General features: G+C 40.9%; 1 long non-coding RNA gene across 1 annotated transcript in view; it reads left to right on the top strand.

The window, feature by feature from the left end:
• The first annotated feature begins 7,960 nt into the window (after positions 1-7,960).
• LOC138970526 (uncharacterized) overlaps positions 7,961-27,500 on the top strand; it is a 21,816-nt gene continuing 2,276 nt past the window's right edge. Inside the window, exons 1-2 of the long non-coding RNA XR_011456980.1 lie at positions 7,961-8,110; positions 9,578-9,708. This is a non-coding gene — a long non-coding RNA (uncharacterized lncRNA). The remainder of the gene's footprint in view (positions 8,111-9,577; positions 9,709-27,500) is intronic.

The raw sequence follows: 27,500 nt of genomic DNA, 5'->3' as shown, positions 1-27,500 counted from the left end.
TAAAAATCCTTACACAAAAAATCCTCTCCCAAGACAAAATAATTATTTCAGCAACTTCAAAAACAAACAAACAAACAAAAATATGCGTGTCGTTTTGAGTAATTCTATCGTGCCCTACAGGATGTGTGTGAACCTTCAAATCATGAACAAGTATTCCTGTCGCAGCGGTGAGGGTTGTGTACAGGAACATCATAGAAGCTTGCTAACACACGCTGTCATCGAATAAAATAGTTTTCGAATAAAATATCTTACCGTTGGGTCGTTGCTCAAACTGCGGCTTTCTTGTACACATTCCTGGCGCACAGATTTGCAATGTGCAACGTCACTGTTGAATACACACAATGTATGTTGAAGTCACAGGGAACAGGCAGACCCCACACACACGAGCTCGCGTCAGCGTGGAGATGCACGTCACCTAATCATTCAACCACACAATGTAAAAACGTGGTGGTTAAAACTAGATATTCAAAGTATCATGGATCTCTGAAGAGAATCTTCTTTTTTTCAATCAATCGTTCGTGTAGGGCACGCGCAGACGGAATGTAGCTGAACTTAAAACAGATCTAACAGATTCTAAAAAAAGAATGTGAGCTCGATCTATGCTGTCCGAAGTCTTCTTCTTCTTCTGCGTTCGATGTTGGTGGCCGTGCTAGATCCTCAGACCAGTAGCTGCCAGGAAGTCCGCAGTCTTGCGCAGTTCGTCGCCTGTCCGAAGTAGAAACAGCCACTTGATACGTAACTCCCCTCCCTCGACACATACACGACACGACACTAGATGAGAAAAGGAAAACGTGCAGAGAAAATAATAATGTGAAAACTAGATTTTCGGACGCCCTTTTAGCCAACAGCTACAAGCTTTGTTTCAGAACTGAGAAACATAATCCATAGGTTTCAAACCAATTATACAACTAAAATCATTGGGAGATCAAAGGAAAGGTTGGGTATAATGTCAAAAATTATACTTACATTCCGTTTCAGCATGCTCTTCCATCCAAAGACTCCCTGGGCTTTGTCACGCTTACGATTTCGCCAAAAGTACTTTGAACACACCCCCGATGTAAAATTCAATGAGCATTTTTGTCCCTTGCCGGTCGGATTTGGTGCCCAATTCCAACTTTGCAGTATCCCAGGGTTGTTTCTGGTCCACCGAATTTACACATTCAGGCCTATGCCGCCTTGATCGATCGCATTTCGCTTTTTACGCACTGCGTCTGTCAAACGCAAGATAGCAGACATCTTTGGACCATAGATGACTTTGTGCATGCGCCGCTGATAATTTGATTGGTCGATATTTTTAGTCAAAGCACATGGTCTCAGAAAACAGAAAACAAAACATTGGGAGTGTCTGAGATACTACCCAAAAATAAAAAACTTTTTTTACATATATATTTTTTTCTATAACTTTTTCCCCCATGGTTCATTCATCATCTGACCATAAGATTATTTTTAAAAAAGCAAAAATGTAGACGACCACCTTTAAGAATTTTGAACAAAATAAAACCCACCATTATCTTTCCATTAACTTTTTTTACATATATATTTGTTTCTATAACTTTTTCCCCCATGGTTCATTCATCATCTAACCATAAGATTATTGAAAAAAAACAAAAATGTAGACGACCACCTTTAAGAATTTTGAACAAAATAAAACCCACCATTATCTTTCCATCTAACTCAAACCTATCACTTTCCTCTCCGCTATCGGCAATCACTCACCAATGTACTTTGAATGGTCGAACTTTCCTCTTTCTTGTGCTGTTTGCTGTTGTCCTTTTTTGAGCATTGGTCTTTTTATATTTAGTCAAGTTTTGACTAAATATTTTAACATCGAGGGGGGATCGAAACGAGGGTCGTGGTGTATGTGCGTGTGTGTGTGTGTGTCTCTGTGTGTGTGTGTGTCTCTGTGTGTGTGTGTGTGTGTGTAGAGCGATTCAGACTAAACTACTGGACCGATCTTTATGAAATTGGACATGAGAGTTCCTGGGTATGAAATCCCCGAACGTTTTTTTAATTTTTTTGATAAATGTCTTTGATGACGTCATATCGTGAAAGTTGAGGCGGCACTGTCACGCCCTCATTTTTCAACCAAATTGGTTGAAATTTTGGTCAAGTAATCTTCGACGAAGCCCGGACTTCGGTGTTGCATTTTAGCTTGGTGGCTTAAAAATTAATTAAACAAATCTGAAAATTGTAAAAAAAAAAAAATATATAAAATGATCCAAATTTACGTTTATCTTATTCTCCATCATTTGTTGATTCCAAAAACATATAAATATGTTATATTCGGATTAAAAACAAGCTCTGAAAATTAAATATATAAATATTATTATCAAAATTAAATTGTCGAAATCAATTTAAAAACACATTCATCTTATTCCTTGTCGGTTCCTGATTCCAAAAACATATAGATATGATATGTTTGGATTAAAAACACGCTCAGAAAGTTAAAACAAAGAGAGGTACAGAAAAGCGTGCTATCCTTCCTAGCGCAACTACTACCCCGCTCTTCTTGTCAATTTCACTGCCTTTGCCATGAGCGGTGGACTGACGATGCTACGAGTATACGGTCTTGCTGAAAAATGGCATTGCGTTCAGTTTCATTCTGTGAGTTCGACAGCTACTTGACTAAATATTGTATTTTCGCCTTAAGCGACTTGTTAAGATACTGTACTTGGTATGCAGGTTCACCACATAATAGAAAATGCGTGTTTGGTATTAGTAGTGAAAGTAGAAACAGCTCGAATGAACCGTCGAAAGCGCATCTAAGATGGGAGCCTCGTTCCCAGGTCACTAGAACATGGCGGCACTTTTGCTGACGACAGGAGTTTCTGCATGTGCAGTGTTTATTTGGCTTTTAAACATGAACCTGAATAGTAAAACCAACAGTTGCTTTGCATTTGACCCGAATTTTCACTAGACAGTCGGGCGAGCTACCAGACGGTTTCTATTAGCCCGGCGGATTTTGAACTCGCCCCTGGCGACCGGGAGGTGGATTTGGTCATCGCTTCAAACCGGATTCCTTTATTGCAATAAACCAAATATATCAAAACACTTAACTGTCCACACATTTCTCAGGAAAATTCCAAATTGTGATTTAATGGTTAGACCAAATTTACATTCTCTACAATGATACAACGATACATGGTTGTGAGTTTAGTTTTATTGTGCAATAAGAGAAAAGAGTCTTCTTTCATTAAATACCAGAAACATCTCTGTAAGTACTGTACATTTTCAATTCATCAGAAGCGAAATACTGTTTGTCCATATATATACTCGTATAATGATTGGACAATCTGTATTTGTTTTTGTGTGTGTTGTTAATACCGAATTCTCTCTCCAGGCTGTCAAAAATGAATACAATTTCAAATACGGTCGAAACCGAAAACATCCGGTAGAAAATGAGAGAACGCACAACTACTAAGAAAGCTAACCACATAAAACAAACATTAACAGCTTTTTGAACGAATATCAAAATGTGGGTTCCGTCAAGTTGATTTTGGGATGTTTTTTATTCAAGAGACTGTCACGTGGCCCCCTTGAAAGACATCTTTATTCTGAAATCTCAACACTGATGATTTTCTGTATTTGGCGATAAATGTACAGTGAAGTCCGGATGTAGTGATAGCCCTTGGGACCAAATTTTTTATCACTACATCCGGACTATCATTACACCAGGACGTCCGGTTATAGTGATATTTTTGTAGGTTTGATCACTACATCCGGACGTCCGGTTATAGTGCTATTTTTGTAGGTTTGATCACTACATCCGGACGTCCGGTTCCGGCCAATCGCTTGTAGTTGTAGTGATATCTTCAAAGCTTTTATTGCTATATGCGGCGGCATACTTGGTAAACTAGCCTCAAGGCAGTAACAAGGTGAATTTGGAACCACTATTGATTTCGTTTTGTGACGTTTCTTCTGTCGTCTTTGTCAGGCTTGCAAATGTCCTGTGTTAACCTACCCCCGTCCTGGCAGTTCAACAGCCGGTGTGTGTGTGTGTGTGTGTATGTGCGTGCGTGCGTGCGTGCGTGGGTGTGTGTGTGTGTTTGAGAGAGAGAGAGAGAGAGAGAGAGAGAGAGAGAGAGAGAGAGAGAGAGAGAGAGAGAGAGAGAGAGAAGGGCCACTTAGAAATAAGGGTAAAATGAAAAATTGTCAGATTTTTTAGGAATGAAATGTAGTCTTTAATCAGTAACAAATGAAAAAATAAAAATGTACACATGTACAAGTAAATACTTCCTTGCGTGGCTGGCTTTTGCTCGCCATTTTGGTAAAGGGAGATTACTCTCGAACATTATCACTACAGCCGGACTTTAGCTTCCCCGGGACTTGAAAATAGTATCACTACAAGCGGACTATCACTATATCCGGACTGAAAAATATCACTACAACCGGACTAAGTTAACAAAGAACATGAACAACTGGGACCGGGACCCAGAAATTCTATTCAATCAATCAATCAATCAATGAGTCTTATATCGCGCATATTCCGTGGGTACAGTTCTAGGCGCTCTGCAGTGATGCCGTGTGAGATGAAATTTTATACGGCCAGTAGATTGCAGCCATTTCGGCGCATATTTACCTTTCACGGCCTATTATTCCAAGTCACACGGGTATAGGTAGACAATTATTAACTGTGCCTAAGCAATTTTGCCAGGAAAGACCCTTTTGTCAATCGTGGGATCTTTAACGAGCACACCCAATGTAGTGTACACGGGGGGAGGTTCGGACACCGAAGAGAGTCTGCACACAAAGTTGACTCTGTGAAATAAATTTCTGCCGAACCTGGGATCGAACTCACGCTGACAGCGGCCAACTGAATACAAATCCAGCGCGCTACCAACTGAGCTATATCCCCGCCGGACTATCACTATATGGGTCTATCACTACAGCCGGACTTCACTGTACATGTATTTCACAGATGCCAACTTTGGCTATAAAGAAACCAGTTCATCTACAAATTCCTAATCTGTCCAAATAGCATCCAGACATGTGTCTAAGGCGTCTTACAGAATTAACAAAATTCCAAAACTCCAACAAAAATTTGGAATTGGGTGGGTGGGTTAGCCATCAATTTGGAATTTTTATTTTTTTTGGAAACTCAACAAAATATTATTTTGTAACCTTTTCCGCGCCTGTAGTGAGTGACATTCCTTGGTATTATTAATACAACGTTCAAAGAAAGGGTAAACAGTGTTCAGTATCATGTCAACTTGTTAAGATAAGAAATGTGAATATAAAGCAGTGGCTGAAGGTTGAGAGGGAAGAGAATAAAAGACAGCAATTGAACTGTACTCACCACTAAACGTCCATTTACGGTAGTGGCGAGTACAGTTCAATTGCTCTCTGTTATAATGTTCACTACATGGTGTATGTGTGGCCGGTGGATTTGGACAACTTTTCCCGCATAGACGAATATCAAACCACTGAAAATGTCGACTTCAGAATTAGAGTGCATCTTTCAAACACCATCTTCTCGGTATGAATCCTTCGTCAATATGTACTGCCAACTTCACAAAAAGTCGTCGAGACAAGATCGGTTCAAGGCAGCACAGGCCGAGTGGATTGCTGCAAAGAAATCTGGCTGTGTTGACGCTGTGTTTGACGCCATGGAAAAGGAAATCAAGACGACAGTCGACCCGGACACCCAGAGGAATAAGTTCCGTGATTTCTTCACAGTAAAGAAAACAACGACTACTGCCAATCAGCCGAGTGCTGGTAGGTTTTCTCTTCCAATCCCACTCGTCAACAGACCATCAACACCCACGCCAACTGAGGTTCGGGGCGATCCCAGCAAGAAGCCAGCCATTATTGATGCCACCAAATGTGCCCATCTTTACAGCTTCTTGGACGACATCGGTGTTGATGCTGCAAAACTCCTGACTCCAGATGTCACAACTGCAGGAAATGTTTTGGATTGCTTGAACTTTGCAGCTCGAGAGTATGGCACTTATAGCACATGCCTGGCTATCTACAAGAACAAATCGCAGTATTCCTGGTGCAAATCAAAACTGCAGGTACAGCTGCAGTCTGTTCAGCAGACCACGTCAAACCTCAAGACCAAGATGGCAGACATCGCGTCCATCGACAACCACAAGACAGAAACTGGACATTAAAAGCAGTAGCAAGCGATTCCATTTTTGTCTTTTTTTGGAATGGGGGGTGGGTGAGTGTGTTCTGTTGATTCCAAATTTTTTTTGGAGTTTTGGAATTTTTTTAATTCTGTAAGACCCCAAAGTGCAAGTATGGTCTTATCTCATGTCCATGCCTGACAAGATCAGAGATGGTGAGCCGAATCGTTTACAAGGGAAGGACTGTGCTTTTAAAAGTCCTGGGCTACATTTGTAGACAGAAATCGACATTTGACCATTAAAATGCAGAGTCTATTCCCTAAAAATATCAAAAATACACCCCCTTCTATCAGGAAGGACGAAGCCATCGTAGCCGTATTCAAGCGCAGTAGGATACTCTTTTTTGGCAAATACCGAGGGCAAAACTTCTCTCGAATACTGTGCATTTCGTTCGATTAAGGCGTAAGGGTCACCCAGATTGTCGGACCAAAACTGTAATTTTTTTATTCAGTCACTTGCAATCAATGAATTGGCTTGATGTTTGGTAGTTTTCTTCAAAAATCATTATATTTTCAGAAAACATCAAGTTTGAATACCTACATTAAGTAGAACAACTGACAAAATTATTTAATTCGTAAAATAATGGGCAAAATAAACCTGCAAAAATGCTAATTTTAGCATTTTTGAAATATCTCTTGGGGAAAAACTATGTGTCCAATTGAAAAATAAATTGGCACTCATATTTAAAGCATCATTACCTACAGTATGTTCTAAAAGCTTTCTGTTTTGTTGGAAATGTTGCTTTTAGTAGCATTAGCAAAAGAATACTATAATTCTATATTATTATGATATATCACACAATAAAAAAAAATCTATTTTTCTGATTATCAGCTTCATTCTAGAACAAACTATAGCCAGTCAAGTGAACATTTGATGTGCAAAGTTTCAATGGAATAGGTGAATATTTAAAAAAGTTTTTCATTCAGACAGTGCAGCTGCCTGTGATTTCGCGCGAACTTTCACCACATAAAACAGCAAAAAGTTCAACATCTATCAGTTTATGTCCTTTATGGGGGGGTCATCAAGAGATTAGAATCAAAACTATCTTCACTTGAGCTACTGTCTGATTCATCATCTGTGTCTGACTGTTCTGAGCAGTTTTTGGAATCAAATTCATCATCAGAACCGATAATTTCATTCAACAGAGGCCTTGATTAAAGGGATTTTTAATTCCCACCAACCTACTTTGACCACTTATTGCAAGAAAACTATGTATGCTAGAGACAAAATGTAAACTGCACATGAAAATAGAGATATTGTTCTAGCTTTTGGCAACATCATAATTTAGTATATCTGAAAAACGATTTTTTTCCAAATTCTGGGTGACCCTTACACCTTAAAACAAATTCGTGGACAGCGCTCCATTACCCAGTGTCAGACTGTTGCTGTGATTGTGTGGGTGTGGCTGTCAGCATAGTGACTTTTCCCCCATGGTTCATTCTTCATCTGACATAACGTTTTAGCGAAATCTAACCATAAAATAATTGAAAAAGCAAAATGTGTAGACGATCACCTTTAAAGCAACCATTTCCACCTTAATTTACTAACCAGCTGACAGACATATTCATTATGAAGGTTATGGGCATATACGCATGTGATGGAGAACAACATGTAATTTGTTTTAATAGCTCTGTCATGTGTATTGAAATGTGTACCTGACCAACAGTTGTTCACCAGCAACTGGCAGTTTTGGATTTGCATAGCGTACCCTTGGCAGTCCAGTTATGCACATGTTTTGCAGCATCTTCTTTTACAATATTATATTCAAAACCATGCTGTTATCTGTTCTGTATTATTTCACTTGTACTGTATTTTAACAGCTAGTGAAACCAGCGCTCCGGATGCTGATGTGAACACAGAAAAACGTGCCAGTGTTCACACATTGCATGTGTCCAACGGTGTAACCAAGGTTCCACAACAACAGACAAAACCTTCTGGTTTCGGTTGTCTGTTCTTTCCACGCTGTTCAGCTGCTGTCGGAGGTAAGAAAACAAAGGTTTTGTATTTGACGGACAGAGATGCAAACACACGCAGACATACACATAGGTTCATGCACGTTGGATGCCTTGATTTAGTAGCATTTAACTGCAGTTCAGAACGTCTAAGATCAATTACACAAGTTCCTTACTTAATATCAGGAGCAGGACAAGCATTTCCTTTACAATCCTAAAGGCATACTACAGTCTTCAAACTGTTCAAAATTTAAGAAATGTAACAATACATAAAAGGAAAAAAGCTAATATGCGCGTCTGTTAAGTTGCTGCAAAGCGCATGCACATCTCTCGTTCTTATATTGCAAAATTACAAAGGTATACCGATCACAGAACACACACACACAAACACTCGCACACACACATTACATATGCATACACTCACACACACACACACACACTCGCACACATACCACACATACACACACACACACACACACACACACACACACACACACACACACACACACACACACACACATATATATATATATATACCGAGCAAGAAAAGAAACGGTATATACGTCGTGCCCTCAACATCTGGCTGTAGGGGATGTTTTCCTTGCAGTGTCTTGGGTGGCACGACGAATAGTGCAGGTAGTTTCGTTTGTCCGTGGTCTTTGTATGGAGATCTGTATCTATGTACCCCTTCTGCATTTTGAGCGTGATGTCCAAGAAGGGCATTTCAACCGGCGAAGAACCCATTGTGAATTTGATGGTAGGACGGAATGTGTTGATATGCTTCTGGAAGATCTCAAGTTCTTCTGGTGTGCCAGTCCATAGATATATATATCTATATATGTCGTGCCGAATTCACGTAATTGCCGAAATCGCGTAAAGGCCTCTAAAACTTGCCTATTTCGAGAATTTGGCAGCCGATTAAGCGGAATCGGCAGCCGATTACGCGTAATTGGCAAGTTGCCCATTCGCGAAATTGGCAAGTTTTAGAGGCCTTAAGGATTGTCAACCAAGACAGACAGCCTTGGTTAAATAATGCATTGTGTTCCGTCACAAACGAATGATGGCTCCGTTTAATTCTGTTAGGCGCACAGATTGATTAAAATGATTTCGCTTTACGTGAATTGTCAACAGTTTATTTGCCTTGTTTTAGTTGTTCGTAAATTGCTTATTATTGCGCAGGTCTTCATTGAGAAGGGACTGCAGCCAAGGTGGAACCATTACCAAACTGGTTAAACACAAAAAGTGTAATCGGGTTGACGCATTCTTGCCTAAAATAGTAGTTATTGTACACACAAATATTTTACGAGTTTGGTACCTGTTCAAAGTTACGTCGATGGCTATTGTTTAGACCCTTTCGCATTTTTCACAGTTTATGAATTTATTAATTGTGGCTACAAGTTTAAAACAAAAATGCATTCAACTCACAGCCAGTACAATCCCATGTACGAAACTCGGCGTATATTCAGTAATCACCCTGCTTGCAAAAACTACTTTCAGATGTCGTTGAACACAAAGAGCAGGCCCCCAGGCAAGAACATGCTCCGCCGAGCGAGACTACAGAAGTCAAGATACCGGATGGACACATCATGATCAGCTATTCACACAAAAATAAGGAGATAGTCACAAAGGTATTGTAGCCTTGTGCGTGTGTGTCGAGTGCATGCGTGTGGGGGGGGGGTTGTTGTTGTGTGTGTGTGTGTGTGTGTGTGTGTGCGGACACACTTACTCTATGATGTAATACTCAAAGAGTAATTCCTCAGCCTGACGGCCTTTTTAATGATTTTTTCGAAGTTTGCTCCTGTGAGCGAACACCATACAATTATCACAAGATGGAACAATAGTTGTTTCTCTTTTGCCAGAAATCGCCGGTAACGGAGATGACAGTTATGGAATACCCAAGTCTATTTTTTCTCTAAGTTGCCTCTTTGCTAGACTGAGACGCGCTTCAGCTGTAAGACTGTTCATAAACCAAAAATGTGTCAAGGTTGTTTCAAGGGTATTCGTGTGTAAAAAGTCGACAACAATGGGATGAAAAAAATATTTCTGAAAGAGTTTACAACGTTTGCGCCTATTTCCCCCGACATTTACTTTTAGCCATGGCGAAAACTCACAAAAAATGACCGCAGCAACAGCACTGATGTTCGTGCCATTGAACATGATAGTGCTTGTGATAAGAAAGAGCTTGCTTATTTATTCAAAATAAATTCATATGCTAAAAAAAGTACGCCCGGACAGTATTTATTGCTATCAGAACTAGGAGTAACAAGGAATTGACATATATTGATGTGCCGAAGTTAGCTCAAAGCCGAACATAACAGGTTATACAAATGTAACCTTTACTTCTTTTTGTTTTAGCTACAGGGCCCCCCGGACAACGAAAAAAGAAAATGGTCGCTTCTTATTGACATTGAGCGTAGGGGTGGGTATACAGCCACCAACCACCTTCTGAAAATGACATGTACTCCGCTCGCTTGAACCTACATGGTACAAGTTCCGAGGAATGAAATAAAATTGCGTAACTCAGTTTACGTCAAATGCAGTTTTACTTTATTTTCTTACTGTCTGATGTTGACAGTGAATCTGTCCCTTTCCTGTAGACTAGAGAAAACAAAGCAAAAGGGTTACTGAACCTGATGTGAGATTGTTTGGTGAGACCCTGTCCGCTGTTAATATACTGACGTCAGGTTTGTGATTGGCTGCATGAGGGCATGTGCATACGGCCACACCAGCCTCGGTTCAATCCCGTCCCCATTACGGCTATTCTAGATTTGCGGAATCGGTTCGAATTGTTTTTTAGTCAAAATAAACCGCAAGGTAATAAAACCGTAATTTCTAATATGCTGACTGTTAGCAAAATATATGATAACAGACATGTCTTGTAATTTAATATGAGTTATTTCTAATATGCTGACTGTTAGCAAATGATAACAAGACATGTCGAGAAAAAAGATATCAAGCATGAGCCTTTTAGGCGAATGTTGATATCGTTTGTGAGACATGTCTGTTATCATTTGCTAACAGTCAGCATATTAGAAATAACGGTTTTATTACCGTTTAATTCGACCAAAAGAAATTTCGAAGCAACCCCGCGAATTAGACAGAACAGCCGCAATGGGAACTTGAGCGCTTCTACCTGATTATGCCTGTCAGTCAAAGAATTCTCGTGACCTGAGTCAGCCAATCAGAGTAGCACACCTGACGTGATAAATATTCACAGGTCAAATGCCTTTGACACACAACAATCTCACAAGATAAACCATGTTGAACATGCGTTTCGGTTGCTTCGCTTTTTTCTCGTTGAACAGAGAGCGACAGATTTAGAACCGACTCCAGACGGATGGGAAATGAGGTAAAGATACATTTGATGTAAAGCGAGTGGCACAATTTCACTTGACTTTTTCGAACTTTGATCATTTAGATTTTAAGTGAGCGGTGGGTCGGCATTGCACACTCAGACGATGGGCGGTGCCTTGCTGTTCCGTTACGCACCCACCGACAAAACTCACTTGTCGGTATTTTTTTTTAGATAAAGAGAGTACCTGACAGCATTTGAAGTGTCATTCTTTAGAATAAATCACGCTGATATTGTTGAATTACATTTTTACTTTGTCTTGTTAATTTTTAGAGTGATAAACAAAAAGGGTCCCTGCCTGAACGTTATAACATTTAGAGGGTCACCTAGAATCCGCAATTCAGTGCCCCATATGGTTTTTTTGACCAATCAGGACGGATTCTAGGTGACCCTCTAAATGTTATAACGTTCAGGCAGGGACCCTTTTTGTTTATCACGCTAAAATGTATTATGTTTTCATCTAGCTCGCCATGTGCCTTTGCTTTGTGAACCTGGTGTTACTGTGTGACGAATGACATGTTGTGTTTCAAGCTTCCCCATTAAATCCGCACGCACATAGATCTGAACTGATAACACCCAACAGTTAACTTCGGACATAATCATATTGAATAGGAAAACAAATTAGCTGACAAACAAAGTACAGGGTGACCTAAAAACATATCACCCATTAAATGCTAATAACTCCTTAAATATTTCAGCAGTGTACTTCATACTTGTTGTAAATTAGCCTGAGATGTGGTAAAGTGTTTTTTATCTGTACTCTTTTTAAAGAATATTTAAAAAAAAAAAAGGGGGAATGCCTCAAAAATAGGAGGTTTGATACTGAGCAATAGCCAGACTCAACCGACTTTAACCCCCTAGACTCCCTGTATTGCTGTTTCAACTCATAAATTGTCATAGAATGGTTTTATTACGCAAAATCTTTCAGACAAACCAACAAATGAAAACCTGGATGGCTAAGAACGTGTTAGTGTGGCTACCACTCAGGGCGAGATCTCGTATTTTTGTGTCAATCCCCGTATTTTTGGCTCACGTAAGTGTAGCCTATGCGATCGTAACTTTGTCTGTCTGTGCGTGCGTGCGTATGTGCGTGCGTGCGTGCGTGCGGGTGTATGTCTTTGGTAGAAACTCTAACATTTGAAGATGTCACATTACATTGACGTCACATTATGACGTAAGAGGGTTAGACGTCACGCGAAGGAAGTACTGAAAGTCTCGGTCATTATTATTTTTGAGCGGGCCGAGACTAGTTGGCAGTCGTGTCCCTGTAAGTAGGCTACATGCAGACAGACAGATCTAGATCTAGTGTTTCGCTTTCTTGCACAGTTTCACCTATGCTCTTTCTCTGTGTGTGTGTGTGTGTGTGTGTGTGTGTGTGTGTTACTGTTTGTCGATTTCTTACGTGAGCCTTGATGGCTTCGCCTCTTGTTTTATTTTTTTTTTCCGAAAGAGTATAACAATCAGAACGATTAACATACAAACTTGAAATGATGTGGACTTATCATCCCATATCTCAAGCAACTGTACAACAAATCTGAATTAAATTGCTGTAGTAGTTTAGGAGTTGTTAGCACTTTAGTGGGTGGTATGTTTTTTGGGTCACCCTGTACATGTTTTGCGGTGTTTTTACTTTGGCCACCACATTTTATCATTGATAGTGCCTCTCTCTCTCTCTCTCTCTCTCTCTCTCTCTCTCTCTCTCTCTCTCTCTCTCTCTCTCTCTCTCTCTCTCTAGTGTGTGTGTGTGTGTGTGTGTGTGTGTGTGTGTGTGTGTGTGTGTTTGTGTGTGTGTGTGTGAGTGTGCCTGTATGCTGACTTAATTAGCAGGCACCTGTCAAAAATTGTTACGATCAACGATCACGTCAGTGTAATATCATGAAAATACTTTTGATTTGATTACGTGAAATGCTGCTTTTGTACATTTTCTTTTTTTACCATTGTAAAAACCAATCCACTGGTTATACAATTTGTCACGTTACAATATATCACATAAGGTGATTATGAACGGTTTGTTACTTCTAACTAACTAACCACACCACGATCCACTCTCGCAGTCATACAAATAAATAGAATCAACAAAAGTAAAAGTTTCAGACGCCTGTTTATGTAATATCACGCCACCTCCCTCGAGACTTAACTCCAAAAGATGTTCTTTTTACGTTCAAAACGTAAAAACAAGTGGTCACTGACAAAAATGCCAGTTAAAGTACAGAAAATAATAATAACACGCTGATCCCGTGCATAGTTAAGAAAAGTTACTGATCTGCCTTAAAGTGCTAGTTCATGCAGGTGTCACACACCCCACGTTGTCACCACTCGAGTGTAATCATTAATATAACAGATGACTTGGTGGTAAGAAGGGTGCAAAAGACATGGTGCAACTTAGCTTTTTGCCACTGAGTGGGCAGCCCGTGATTAGTCTATAGTCTCCACAACTGCTCCGTCGAATGTAGTGCCGGCTGGCGTGGCAACGAAGCAGGAAACAGTGGAGACATCAGGCGCCTCACTCAGAAATAGTAGAGTTGTAGCTGGTAGGACGGCGACAGCGACAGCAAATCACCAGAACATCAGGTTAGCAGGTTACATCAATGCCGCGGACGATCCGGTAACATCATCCCGCTCAGCATAGCACGTAGTAGATATACGTAGGCAGTAGAAAACAGCCAGCAACGGAAGAAATGAAGAAAGGCTGCAACAAAAAGCATCGGTGCACTAAACATGCCACGCTACCCCTCAACCTCCACCTTTAAACATGTCACCTTTACATATTTCATCGAGCACGTGGGCCTGCACAAACGAACTTTTACAACAACAAATCAGCTATTTCCTTCCTTCTCTCCATATCTGCAAAAACCATATACAGATTAGTATTTTAGCGTCACAAAGAGCAAATTATGCGCTAACCTGGAAAGAACAACAGAGAGTATTTCATTCCACAAACACAGACTCGTCAACAGCGTTAAATAATGATTTATTACCTCAACAGCCTAATGTAGGTAGCTCTCTCTTTTAAGCGAATCCGCTTCCTTTTGAATGGCACCCGTTCGTCAACGGAAATACCGCCATCCTCCCTCTTGCGCTGAATCCTTATGCGGTGGAAATCTTTCCCCGCACAGCGAAGAAACTTTGACGCCCCGTCTGTCAGCCAGCATGTAAACAGAGAGAAAGTGGTCTCTAATTGAAGTTCCTTCAAGCCCTACTGTCAACGCGTTGAAGACCATCAAACTCGTAGGAAAATAAGACACCGACTGCTCTCTCTAGCCGCTGAGTTTCGAGTGTCCAGTTAACATGTCTCACACAGACAACCTTGACAAAATCACGTGACTCACCTTGTCACGTACCAAGTTCAGCTATCGCCAGTTTTGCCCTGACAGCAGAAATCACCCACGTGAAACTCTTACAACACGAAATCCCCGTGTTCGCTATGCTCGGTAAGCTAAAACCCACAGCCGTTGACAGAATGCACAGGCGCTTTCTGTCGCAATTCGAGAAAGGCACCCCACAGGGTGACACTTTCTCTCTCTCTCTCTCTCTCTCTCTCTCTCTCTCTCTCTCTCTCTCTCTCTCTCTCTCTCTCTCTCTCTCTCTCTCTCTTATCATTGCAGAACAGTGTAGATGATCTCATTAATTGGACGAAATATAACCACATGAGTCTTCACCCCCAAAAGACCAAATACATGTTAATTACAACAAGGCAAAAAAGACAAAACATCAAGAATAATCCTCATTCCTTATTAATTGGCAACGATGCAATAGCGGAAGTAGGAGATCACAAAGTTTTGGGAGTAAATATCGATAATAATTTATCTTGGACCCATCATGTTAGATCGTTGTGTAAAACCGTGTCGAGGAAAATATATTTGTTGAACAGAATAAAGCACTTTCTTGATCCACACTCAAGGTTATTATTTTATAATGCATACATACAAACCATCACGGATTATTGTTCGACCATCTGGGACTCTGCCAGTGCAAACATTTTAAAACCACTGTACAGTCTACACAGACGAGCACTAAAATCAGTTCTATTAAAACAATCCAGTCTTGTTTTCGACGATTATAAAAAACTTAAGATTTTGCCTTTAAAAGAAAGATTTAAATCAAATAAAGGTGTGCTCCTTCACAAAATCCTTTCCGGCCATGCACCGAGTGCTTTCATTACAAAATTTAAAGCCAAACCAAGCCGAAAATTCAACGTCCCCATTCCGCGGATAGATCTCTTTAAATCAAGTTTAGCTTATTCTGGCAGCGTTTTGTGGAATTCTCTCCCGGAATCAGTTCGAGTCCCAACAAGTCTCAATACTTTCAAAAACACCTCTCATTACATTTAATGTCAAATTACGAAAAGTCACAGTGATGGAAGACTTCGTTCTGATTATTTTCATATTGATCATATCTGTCCATAAAGCATCAGTGTTTCATAACGCAAGAATGTATGTATAGCCTACAACGTGTATATAGTCATGTGAATAGTTTTTCTGCCTTGCTTATCTTTTGTAATTGTTTTACGTATGTATATATATATAGACATATATATATATATATATATATGTATAGATTACAACACGAGTGGTTTTTTATATGGCTTGTATTTCAGTCAAGACCCAGCGGATGAATATCATCGGGAGACACGAGCCTCTGGCGAGTGGCTCTCGATTGATATTCCCGCTGGGTCTTGACTGAAATACAAGCCATATAAAAAACCACGAGTGTTGTAATCTGTATATCCCATTCTACCATCAAACACAAAGTGTAGACTACTAGCGGCACTGTTGCGATCTGTGCAGTGTAAAACATTGTTGCCAGCGAGACTTAGCCCTTTTGCAACCTTAAACTAAGTGACCGTCGCTGAAAAAATAAAACGAATGAGTGCATCGATAAGTACGCGGTAACACTACTTTCAGACCATTTAAAAGCTTTAAGTAAAGGTTCATAAGTCAAGTTGCAAGAAAGTAATGAAGTCGTATAGAAATTAATTTAGTTGAAGCGCACAATTCTTTTGTTTTGCGTTTCAGGTCGGCAGAACGGGCGAAACGGGTTTGGGACCTAAGCCCGATTCAGAATCGATTCCACGTTGTTTTTCTCGAACGTGTGTAATTAGGCTTATTGACAGAGAAGCAAATTTTAGGGAACAAATATGTAGGTTTAGATTTAACCATTTGCTCCCTATTTGAAATGTATCTACGTGATAAACTGTTTTGCGAGTGTGTTTGCATGGATGAACTTAAACTGGTATGGGTGAGAGGAAAACGCGACCGACACGTCTGTCACCGCCGATTGATTGCATTTTGAAGGAATATGACTGGATTACGGAAAAATACACACATGTTAAGTTCTCGGATACCTTCATCGCCAATGTGGACTTACTGCAGAGCCAGGCAAAAGAGTAGACTTGCTCGCGAAACACGTGAAACAGCCGATAGATTGACAGCGAAGCCCAACCGTGCCAGGTAAGGACGGTCTCAAAAGTCGTCTGCTAACGAAGCAAGGGAGAGTACTCGTGTTTTTGTTTTGGTTCGCTAGCATCTGGTTATCTTGTAAGTTGAATGTTCGTTTTTTTCGACCTGCATTGCTTTCATAATGAAAGAAACGTTAGCTTATTGCATCTCATACATCAGATCAGTTCTGAGATTCATTTTTGCGTGCAACTGATATGGTTTTCTGAGCCGTGCAATACGATTTTGGAACTTCATACAAATGTGTCACATTGTTCGGCGCGAGGTCAAAGGTCGGGAGCAAAGTAGTTCTTCGCCCAAATCGGAATCTGCACTATCATATATTTTTTTGAGTCCATGATGTATTTATTGAGCTATAAAAATACAACATATATACCCATACTGAAGTAACAGAGACAAAGAAGGGAGGTCATGGGATATATATATATCCCATGACCTCCCTTCTTTGTCTCTGTTACTTCAGTATGGGTATATATGTTGTATTTTTATAGCTCAATAAATACATCATGGACTCCAAAAAATATATGATAGTGCAGATTCCGATTTGGGCAAAGGACTACTTTCCTCCCGACCTTTGACCTCGCTCGCGCCGAACAATGTGACACATTTGTATGAAGTTCTAAAATCGTATTGCACGGCTCAGAAAACCATATCAGTTGCACGCAAAAATGAATCTCAGAACTGATCTGATGTATGAGATGCAATAAGCAAAAGTTTCTTTCATTATGAAAGCAATGCAGGTCGAAAAAAACGAACATTCAACTTACAAGATAACCAGATGCTAGCGAACCAAAACAAAAACACGAGTACCCTCCCCTTGCATCGTTAGCAGACGACTTTTGAGAATCTGTCGGTAGTGTGTTTTGCCGGTGTGCGCCTTCAGCTATCAAACATCGGCTGTTTCACGTGTTTTGCGAGCAAGTCTACTCTTTTGCCTGGCTCTGCAGTAAGTCCACATATTTTTCCGTAATCCAGTCATATTCCTTCAAAATGCAATCAATCGGCGGTGACAGACGTGTCGGTCGCGTTTTCCTCTCACCCATACCAGTTTAAGTTCATCCATGCAAACACACTCGCAAAACAGTTTATCACGTAGATACATTTCAAATAGGGAGCAAATGGTTAAATCTAAACCTACATATTTGTTCCCTAAGATTTGCTTCTCTGTCAATAAGCCTAATTACACACGTTCGAGAAAAACAACGTGGAATCAATTCTGAATCGAGTAAGCCAAATGGGTCCCAAACCCGTTTCGCCCGTTCTGCCGACCTGAAACGCAAAACAAAAGAATTGTGCGCTTCAACTAAACTAATTTCTATTCGACTTCATTACTTTCTTGCAACTTATGAACCTTTACTTAAAGCTTTTAAATGGTCTGAAAGTAGTGTTACCGCGTACTTATCGATGCACTCATTCGTTTTATTTTTTCAGCGACGGTCACTTAGTTTAAGGTTGCAAAAGGGCTAAGTCTCGCTGGCAACAGTTTTACCCTGCACAGATCGCAACAGTGCCGCTAGTAGTCTACACTTTGTGTTTGATGGTAGAATGGGATATACAGATTACAACACTCGTGGTTTTTTATATGGCTTGTATTTCAGTCAAGACCCAGCGGGAATATCAATCGAGAGACACTCGCCAGAGGCTCGTGTCTCCCGATGATATTCATCCGCTGGGTCTTGACTGAAATACAAGCCATATAAAAAACCACTCGTGTTGTAACCTATACATATATATATATATATATATATATATATATATATCTATATATATATATATATATATATATATGTATAGGTTACAACACGAGTGGTTTTTTATATGGCTTGTATTTCAGTCAAGACCCAGCGGATGAATATCATCGGGAGACATGAGCCTCTGGCGAGTGGCTCTCGATTGATATTCCCGCTGGGTCTTGACTGAAATACAAGCCATATAAAAAACCACGAGTGTTGTAATCTGTATATCCCATTCTACCATCAAACACAAAGTGTAGACTACTAGCGGCACTGTTGCGATCTGTGCAGGGTAAAACTGTTGCCAGCGAGACTTAGCCCTTTTGCAACCTTAAACTAAGTGACCGTCGCTGAAAAAATAAAACGAATGAGTGCATCGATAAGTACGCGGTAACACTACTTTCAGACCATTTAAAAGCTTTAAGTAAAGGTTCATAAGTTGCAAGAAAGTAATGAAGTCGAATAGAAATTAATTTAGTTGAAGCGCACAATTCTTTTGTTTTGCGTTTCAGGTCGGCAGAACGGGCGAAACGGGTCCCAAGACCCATTTGGCTTACTTGATTCAGAATTGATTCCACGTTGTTTTTCTCGAACGTGTGTAATTAGGCTTATTGACAGAGAAGCAAATTTTAGGGAACAAATATGTAGGTTTAGATTTAACCATTTGCTCCCTATTTGAAATGTATCTACGTGATAAACTGTTTTGCGAGTGTGTTTGCATGGATGAACTTAAACTGGTATGGGTGTGAAGAAAACGCGACCGACACGTCTGTCACCGCCGATTGATTGCATTTTGAAGGAATATGACTGGATTACGGAAAAATATGTGGACTTACTGCAGAGCCAGGCAAAAGAGTAGACTTGCTCGCAAAACACGTGAAACAGCCGATGTTTGATAGCTGAAGGCGCACACCAAAACACACTACCGACAGATTCTCAAAAGTCGTCTGCTAACGATGCAAGGGGAGGGTACTCGTGTTTTTGTTTTGGTTCGCTAGCATCTGGTTATCTTGTAAGTTGAATGTTCGTTTTTTTCGACCTGCATTGCTTTCATAATGAAAGAAACTTTTGCTTATTGCATCTCATACATCAGATCAGTTCTGAGATTCATTTTTGCGTGCAACTGATATGGTTTTCTGAGCCGTGCAATACGATTTTAGAACTTCATACAAATGTGTCACATTGTTCGGCGCGAGGTCAAAGGTCGGGAGGAAAGTAGTCCTTTGCCCAAATCGGAATCTGCACTATCATATATTTTTTGGAGTCCATGATGTATTTATTGAGCTATAAAAATACAACATATATACCCATACTGAAGTAACAGAGACAAAGAAGGGAGGTCATGGGATATATATATATGTATAGGTTACAACACGAGTGGTTTTTTATATGGCTTGTATTTCAGTCAAGACCCAGCGGATGAATATCATCGGGAGACACGAGCCTCTGGCGAGTGGCTCTCGATTGATATTCCCGCTGGGTCTTGACTGAAATACAAGCCATATAAAAAACCACGAGTGTTGTAATCTGTATATCCCATTCTACCATCAAACACAAAGTGTAGACTACTAGCGGCACTGTTGCGATCTGTGCAGGGTAAAACTGTTGCCAGCGAGACTTAGCCCTTTTGCAACCTTAAACTAAGTGACCGTCGCTGAAAAAATAAAACGAATGAGTGCATCGATAAGTACGCGGTAACACTACTTTCAGACCATTTAAAAGCTTTAAGTAAAGGTTCATAAGTTGCAAGAAAGTAATGAAGTCGAATAGAAATTAATTTAGTTGAAGCGCACAATTCTTTTGTTTTGCGTTTCAGGTCGGCAGAACGGGCGAAACGGGTTTGGGACCCATTTGGCTTACTCGATTCAGAATCGATTCCACGTTGTTTTTCTCGAACGTGTGTAATTAGGCTTATTGACAGAGAAGCAAATTTTAGGGAACAAATATGTAGGTTTAGATTTAACCATTTGCTCCCTATTTGAAATGTATCTACGTGATAAACTGTTTTGCGAGTGTGTTTGCATGGATGAACTTAAACTGGTATGGTGTGAGGAAAACGCGACCGACACGTCTGTCACCGCCGATTGATTGCATTTTGAAGGAATATGACTGGATTACGGAAAAATATGTGGACTTACTGCAGAGCCAGGCAAAAGAGTAGACTTGCTCGCAAAACACGTGAAACAGCCGATGTTTGATAGCTGAAGGCGCACACCAAAACACACTACCGACAGATTCTCAAAAGTCGTCTGCTAACGATGCAAGGGGAGGGTACTCGTGTTTTTGTTTTGGTTCGCTAGCATCTGGTTATCTTGTAAGTTGAATGTTCGTTTTTTTCGACCTGCATTGCTTTCATAATGAAAGAAACTTTTGCTTATTGCATCTCATACATCAGATCAGTTCTGAGATTCATTTTTGCGTGCAACTGATATGGTTTTCTGAGCCGTGCAATACGATTTTAGAACTTCATACAAATGTGTCACATTGTTCGGCGCGAGGTCAAAGGTCGGGAGGAAAGTAGTCCTTTGCCCAAATCGGAATCTGCACTATCATATATTTTTTGGAGTCCATGATGTATTTATTGAGCTATAAAAATACAACATATATACCCATACTGAAGTAACAGAGACAAAGAAGGGAGGTCATGGGATATATATATATCCCATGACCTCCCTTCTTTGTCTCTGTTACTTCAGTATGGGTATATATGTTGTATTTTTATAGCTCAATAAATACATCATGGACTCCAAAAAATATATGATAGTGCAGATTCCGATTTGGGCAAAGGACTACTTTCCTCCCGACCTTTGACCTCGCTCGCGCCGAACAATGTGACACATTTGTATGAAGTTCTAAAATCGTATTGCACGGCTCAGAAAACCATATCAGTTGCACGCAAAAATGAATCTCAGAACTGATCTGATGTATGAGATGCAATAAGCAAAAGTTTCTTTCATTATGAAAGCAATGCAGGTCGAAAAAAACGAACATTCAACTTACAAGATAACCAGATGCTAGCGAACCAAAACAAAAACACGAGTACCCTCCCCTTGCATCGTTAGCAGACGACTTTTGAGAATCTGTCGGTAGTGTGTTTTGCCGGTGTGCGCCTTCAGCTATCAAACATCGGCTGTTTCACGTGTTTTGCGAGCAAGTCTACTCTTTTGCCTGGCTCTGCAGTAAGTCCACATATTTTTCCGTAATCCAGTCATATTCCTTCAAAATGCAATCAATCGGCGGTGACAGACGTGTCGGTCGCGTTTTCCTCTCACCCATACCAGTTTAAGTTCATCCATGCAAACACACTCGCAAAACAGTTTATCACGTAGATACATTTCAAATAGGGAGCAAATGGTTAAATCTAAACCTACATATTTGTTCCCTAAAATTTGCTTCTCTGTCAATAAGCCTAATTACACACGTTCGAGAAAAACAACGTGGAATCGATTCTGAATCGAGTAAGCCAAATGGGTCCCAAACCCGTTTCGCCCGTTCTGCCGACCTGAAACGCAAAACAAAAGAATTGTGCGCTTCAACTAAATTAATTTCTATTCGACTTCATTACTTTCTTGCAACTTATGAACCTTTACTTAAAGCTTTTAAATGGTCTGAAAGTAGTGTTACCGCGTACTTATCGATGCACTCATTCGTTTTATTTTTTCAGCGACGGTCACTTAGTTTAAGGTTGCAAAAGGGCTAAGTCTCGCTGGCAACAGTTTTACCCTGCACAGATCGCAACAGTGCCGCTAGTAGTCTACACTTTGTGTTTGATGGTAGAATGGGATATACAGATTACAACACTCGTGGTTTTTTATATGGCTTGTATTTCAGTCAAGACCCAGCGGGAATATCAATCGAGAGACACTCGCCAGAGGCTCGTGTCTCCCGATGATATTCATCCGCTGGGTCTTGACTGAAATACAAGCCATATAAAAAACCACTCGTGTTGTAACCTATACATATATATATATGTACTCAAGATTAGAATAGTCCCTCTCTGGGCGAGGGCTGGTTGAAAAGAAGCTCGTTTATATTGCTTATGCCACAACCCTCGTAAAATAAAATTTGATTTGATTTGATTTGATTTGATTTGATCTCTCTCTCTCTCTCTCTCTCTCTCTCTCTCTCTCTCTCTCTCTCTCTCTCTCTCTCTCTCTCTCTCTCTCTCTCTCTCTCTCTCTTTCTCGCTCCCTCTCTCTCTCTCCTTACCCCAACAGATAAGAAATGCAACTTCAGTGAAAATGTTTAAGAGACAGTCACGTTCACACATCATTCGTGAATGAAATTTCTTGTTCGATTGTTATTTTGTTAAACATTTTGTACTAATGTTAACGGATGTGTAGCTGATCGGAGCAACTTATTCCCAAATGAAAGGTATAACTATGTCAATGTAATTTTGTAATTTTTTGAGTTCTCCTTATGTAATTCCTTAAATGCACATTGTGTTGCATTCTGTACAATGTATTTCTGTATTTTATATGATTGAATTTATATTTGTAATGTGCGTCTGTCTTTATGTGTTGTATAAAGGACAGGTTGGAAGAATAGGCTTTGCCTAAAACCTTTATCCTTTTGTAATAAAGGTCTGAGTCTGAGTCTGAGTCTCTCTCTCTCTCTCTCTCTCTCTCTCTCTCTCTCTCTCTCTCTCTCTCTCTCTCTCTCTCTCTCTCTCTCTCTCTCTCTCTCTCTCTCTCTCTCTCTGCCAATGCTATGCTTGTCCATCCAGTAAAAACTAAAAGTATGGTAATTGCAAACAGACAAAAACATCAGATTTCTCCAGTCAAACTAAATCTTACTATTGGTACGCAATCAATTGAACAAGTTCAACAACACCGCGTTTTAGGGGTAATTATTGATTGTGAATTCAAGTGGCAGGCACAATTACAGCATATTTGCAAGAAAGTAGCCAAGAACATTTTCCTCCTAATCAAGTTAAAGCAATTTACGGACAGAAAGACCCTGGAAATGTTCCACCATGCTCATGTAATGCCTCACATTATGCTTCGACGCTCTGGGATGGCAGCAGTGATGTCCACTTGAAAAAAGGTAGAATCTCTCTATCGTCGCTCAGCTAAACTCATCGTAAAAGATAATGCCTTAACAGATATGAAGTTAAAAAGGCTCAACTTTCTTCTACTGGAGAAGCATCTTAAGTTTTAAACAAAGCCATGTTCATGCATACATTGTATTACGGTAAAGTGCCGATTTACATTACATCATTATTTAAATAAAGCTACCGACAGATATGGGTCGGTCAACTTGATCCCACCGATTCCACGAATTGACCTGTATAAGACCAGTCTTGCTTTTTCGGGTACATCAGTCTGGAATTCACTTCCATTGTCAATCAAGCACTTAAGTCATTAACAAGTTTTAAAAGATGTGTTACAAAACACTTCATGTCTGAGTAGTTTAACGCGTTTTGAGTTACCACACTTAGTATCTATATCTATCTATATATACGACTAGTGTCTGTGTGTCTGTGTGTCTGTGTGTGTGTGTGTGTATCTGTCTGTGCGCGATGCACGGCCAAAGTTCTCGATGGATCTGCTTCAAATTTGGTGGGCATATTCAAGTAGACCCGGGACACGACACAACCTGGTCGATATTTCAACACGTGCTCTCAGCGCGCAGCGCGGAACCGATTTTGGTTCCACCTCAGCTATTTTGGTTCCACCCCAGCTTAACCGGGCCCCCATACCGACACACCATAGCCGCTACACCACATCACAACGCCAAAGTTCTCGGTGGATCTTTTTCAAATTTGGACACCGTATTCAGCTACACCCCGGACACAATATCATCGATGAGATATTTCAACACGTGCTCTCAGCGCGCAGCGCTGAACTCATTTTCGTTTTTGGGTTCATTTCACCATTATAAGTAACTCTTCCTTATCTTCTCCAGTGTTTGGCGTTTATCTCCCTTCCTTCGTGTGGCTTTCCCGTTCAGTTGTAAGTTACTACACTGCGCTGTCCACTGCGCTGAGCGTCTTCGGATATTCCCGGCGTTCTGTTACTGTTACCTATTTTTAGAAGGTCAACGCAGTGTACAGAACGTAAATTGGACCCGTAAATTATCCTCACTGTAAAAGTGCAAAGGTCGAATCAATTTATAGCCACGCGAAAAATACACTGTCATCTATCTCTCTATAGATACGGCTTCTCTGTGTTTGTGTGTGTGTGTGTGTAAGTGTGTGTGTCTCTATGTAATCAACACCTGTGCATTCTTCAGTTCTGTTTGTGATGTGGTCTGGCGGCTTTTGTGTAATTTTATGTACTGGCCTTCCTTTGAGAAGCCATAACTTGCTCAGTCCTGTTTGAGTGGAGTTCGCCTCCAAAGGTGATTAACACGGTTACATTCGTCGACAAGGATGGGACTCGATATGGTCAGGAATGGCATTATGGCCACTGAATCATTTTCGTGCTGTTCCCATTCCACGAATCTGGGAGGGACCTAAGCTTGGCGGGTCCATAGTTCGGACCCGGCGAAGCCGGCGTACGGCTCTAAGTACTTCTTCCCGGCGAAGCCGGCTACCCGGCGAAGCGGGTATTCATTCTAGTATATATATATATACGACTAGTGTCTGTGTGTCTGTGTGTGTGTCTGTGTGTCTGTGTGTCTGTGCGCGATGCACGGCCAAAGTTCTCGATGGATCTGCTTCAAATTTGGTGGGCATATTCAAGTAGACCCGGGACACGACACAACCTGGTCGATATTTCAACACGTGCTCTCAGCGCGCAGCGCGGAACCGATTTTGGTTCCACCTCAGCTATTTTGGTTCCACCTCAGCTTACCCGGGCCCCCATACCGACACACCATAGCCGCTACACCACATCACAACGCCAAAGTTCTCGGTGGATCTTTTTCAAATTTGGACACCGTATTCAGCTACACCCCGGACACAATATCATCGATGAGATATTTCAACACGTGCTCTCAGCGCGCAGCGCTGAACTCATTTTCATTTTTGTGTTCATTTCACCATTATAAGTAACTCTTCCTTATCTTCTCCAGTGTTTGGCGTTTATCTCCCTTCCTTCGTGTGGCTTTCCCGTTCAGTTGTAAGTTACTATTATTTTTAGAATGTCACTGCGCTGTCCACTGCGCTGTCCACAACGCTTCCCTTGCACCCGTAAGTTGTTCTTACTGTCAAAGTGAAAAGGTCGAATCAATTTATAGCCACGCGAAAAATACACTCTCACCTATCTCTATATATTTATAGATACAGATATGCATATATATATACGGCTTCTCTGTGTGTGTGTGTGTTTGTGTGTGTGTGTGGGCAAAAACCTATGTATTATAGAGTTCTGTTTGTGATGGGGTCTAGCGGCTTTTGTCTGTCTGTATGTTCTGGCATGTGAGAAGCCACAGCAGATGATATAGGGCTAAGAAATAAGCTCTAAAATTCTCAATCCCGTTTGACAGGACTTCGCCTTTCAAAGGTGATTGTGGTGAACCGCCACGCTGTCTGTCTCTGTCGCGCCGTTCACCCCAAATTCCCGTTTCTGAGGTACTATTTTTAGAATGTCACTGCGCTGTCCAGAACGCTTCCCTTGCACCCGTAAGTTGTTCTTACTGTCAAAGTGAAAAGGTCGAATCAATTTATAGCCACGCAAAAAATACACTCTCACCTATCTCTATATATTTATAGATATAGATATACATATATATATATACGGCTTCTCTGTGTGTGTGTTTGTGTGTGTGTGTGTGGGAAAAAACCTGTTGATTGTAGAGTTCTGTTTGTGATGGGGTCTAGCGGCTTTCGTCTGTCTGTATGTTCTGGCATTTGAGAAGCCACAACAGATAATATAGGGCTAAGAAATAAGCTCTAAAATTCTCAATCCCGTTTGACAGGACTTCGCTTGCAGAGGTGATTGTGATGAACCGCCACGCTGTCTGTCTCTGTCTCGCGATTCACCCCGGCGAAGCCGGGTATTCCTCTAGTATCTATATATATATACGACTAGTGTCTGTGTGTCTGTGTGTGTGTGTGTGTGTGTATCTGTCTGTGCGCGATGCACGGCCAAAGTTCTCGATGGATCTGCTTCAAATTTGGTGGGCATATTCAAGTAGACCCGGGACACGACACAACCTGGTCGATATTTCAACACGTGCTCTCAGCGCGCAGCGCGGAACCGATTTTGGTTCCACCTCAGCTATTTTGGTTCCACCTCAGCTTACCCGGGCCCCCATACCGACACACCATAGCCGCTACACCACATCACAACGCCAAAGTTCTCGGTGGATCTTTTTCAAATTTGGACACCGTATTCAGCTACACCCCGGACACAATATCATCGATGAGATATTTCAACACGTGCTCTCAGCGCGCAGCGCTGAACTCATTTTCGTTTTTGGGTTCATTTCACCATTATAAGTAACTCTTCCTTATCTTCTCCAGTGTTTGGCGTTTATCTCCCTTCCTTCGTGTGGCTTTCCCGTTCAGTTGTAAGTTACTACACTGCGCTGTCCACTGCGCTGAGCGTCTTCGGATATTCCCGGCGTTCTGTTACTGTTACCTATTTTTAGAAGGTCAACGCAGTGTACAGAACGTAAATTGGACCCGTAAATTATCCTCACTGTAAAAGTGCAAAGGTCGAATCAATTTATAGCCACGCGAAAAATACACTGTCATCTATCTCTCTATAGATACGGCTTCTCTGTGTTTGTGTGTGTGTGTGTAAGTGTGTGTGTCTCTATGTAATCAACACCTGTGCATTCTTCAGTTCTGTTTGTGATGTGGTCTGGCGGCTTTTGTGTAATTTTATGTACTGGCCTTCCTTTGAGAAGCCATAACTTGCTCAGTCCTGTTTGAGTGGAGTTCGCCTCCAAAGGTGATTAACACGGTTACATTCGTCGACAAGGATGGG

The sequence above is a fragment of the Littorina saxatilis genome, linkage group LG7, assembly GCF_037325665.1.
Source record: "Littorina saxatilis isolate snail1 linkage group LG7, US_GU_Lsax_2.0, whole genome shotgun sequence".
Lineage (NCBI taxonomy): Eukaryota > Metazoa > Mollusca > Gastropoda > Littorinimorpha > Littorinidae > Littorina > Littorina saxatilis.
This window is presented reverse-complemented; position numbering and strand designations above follow the sequence as displayed.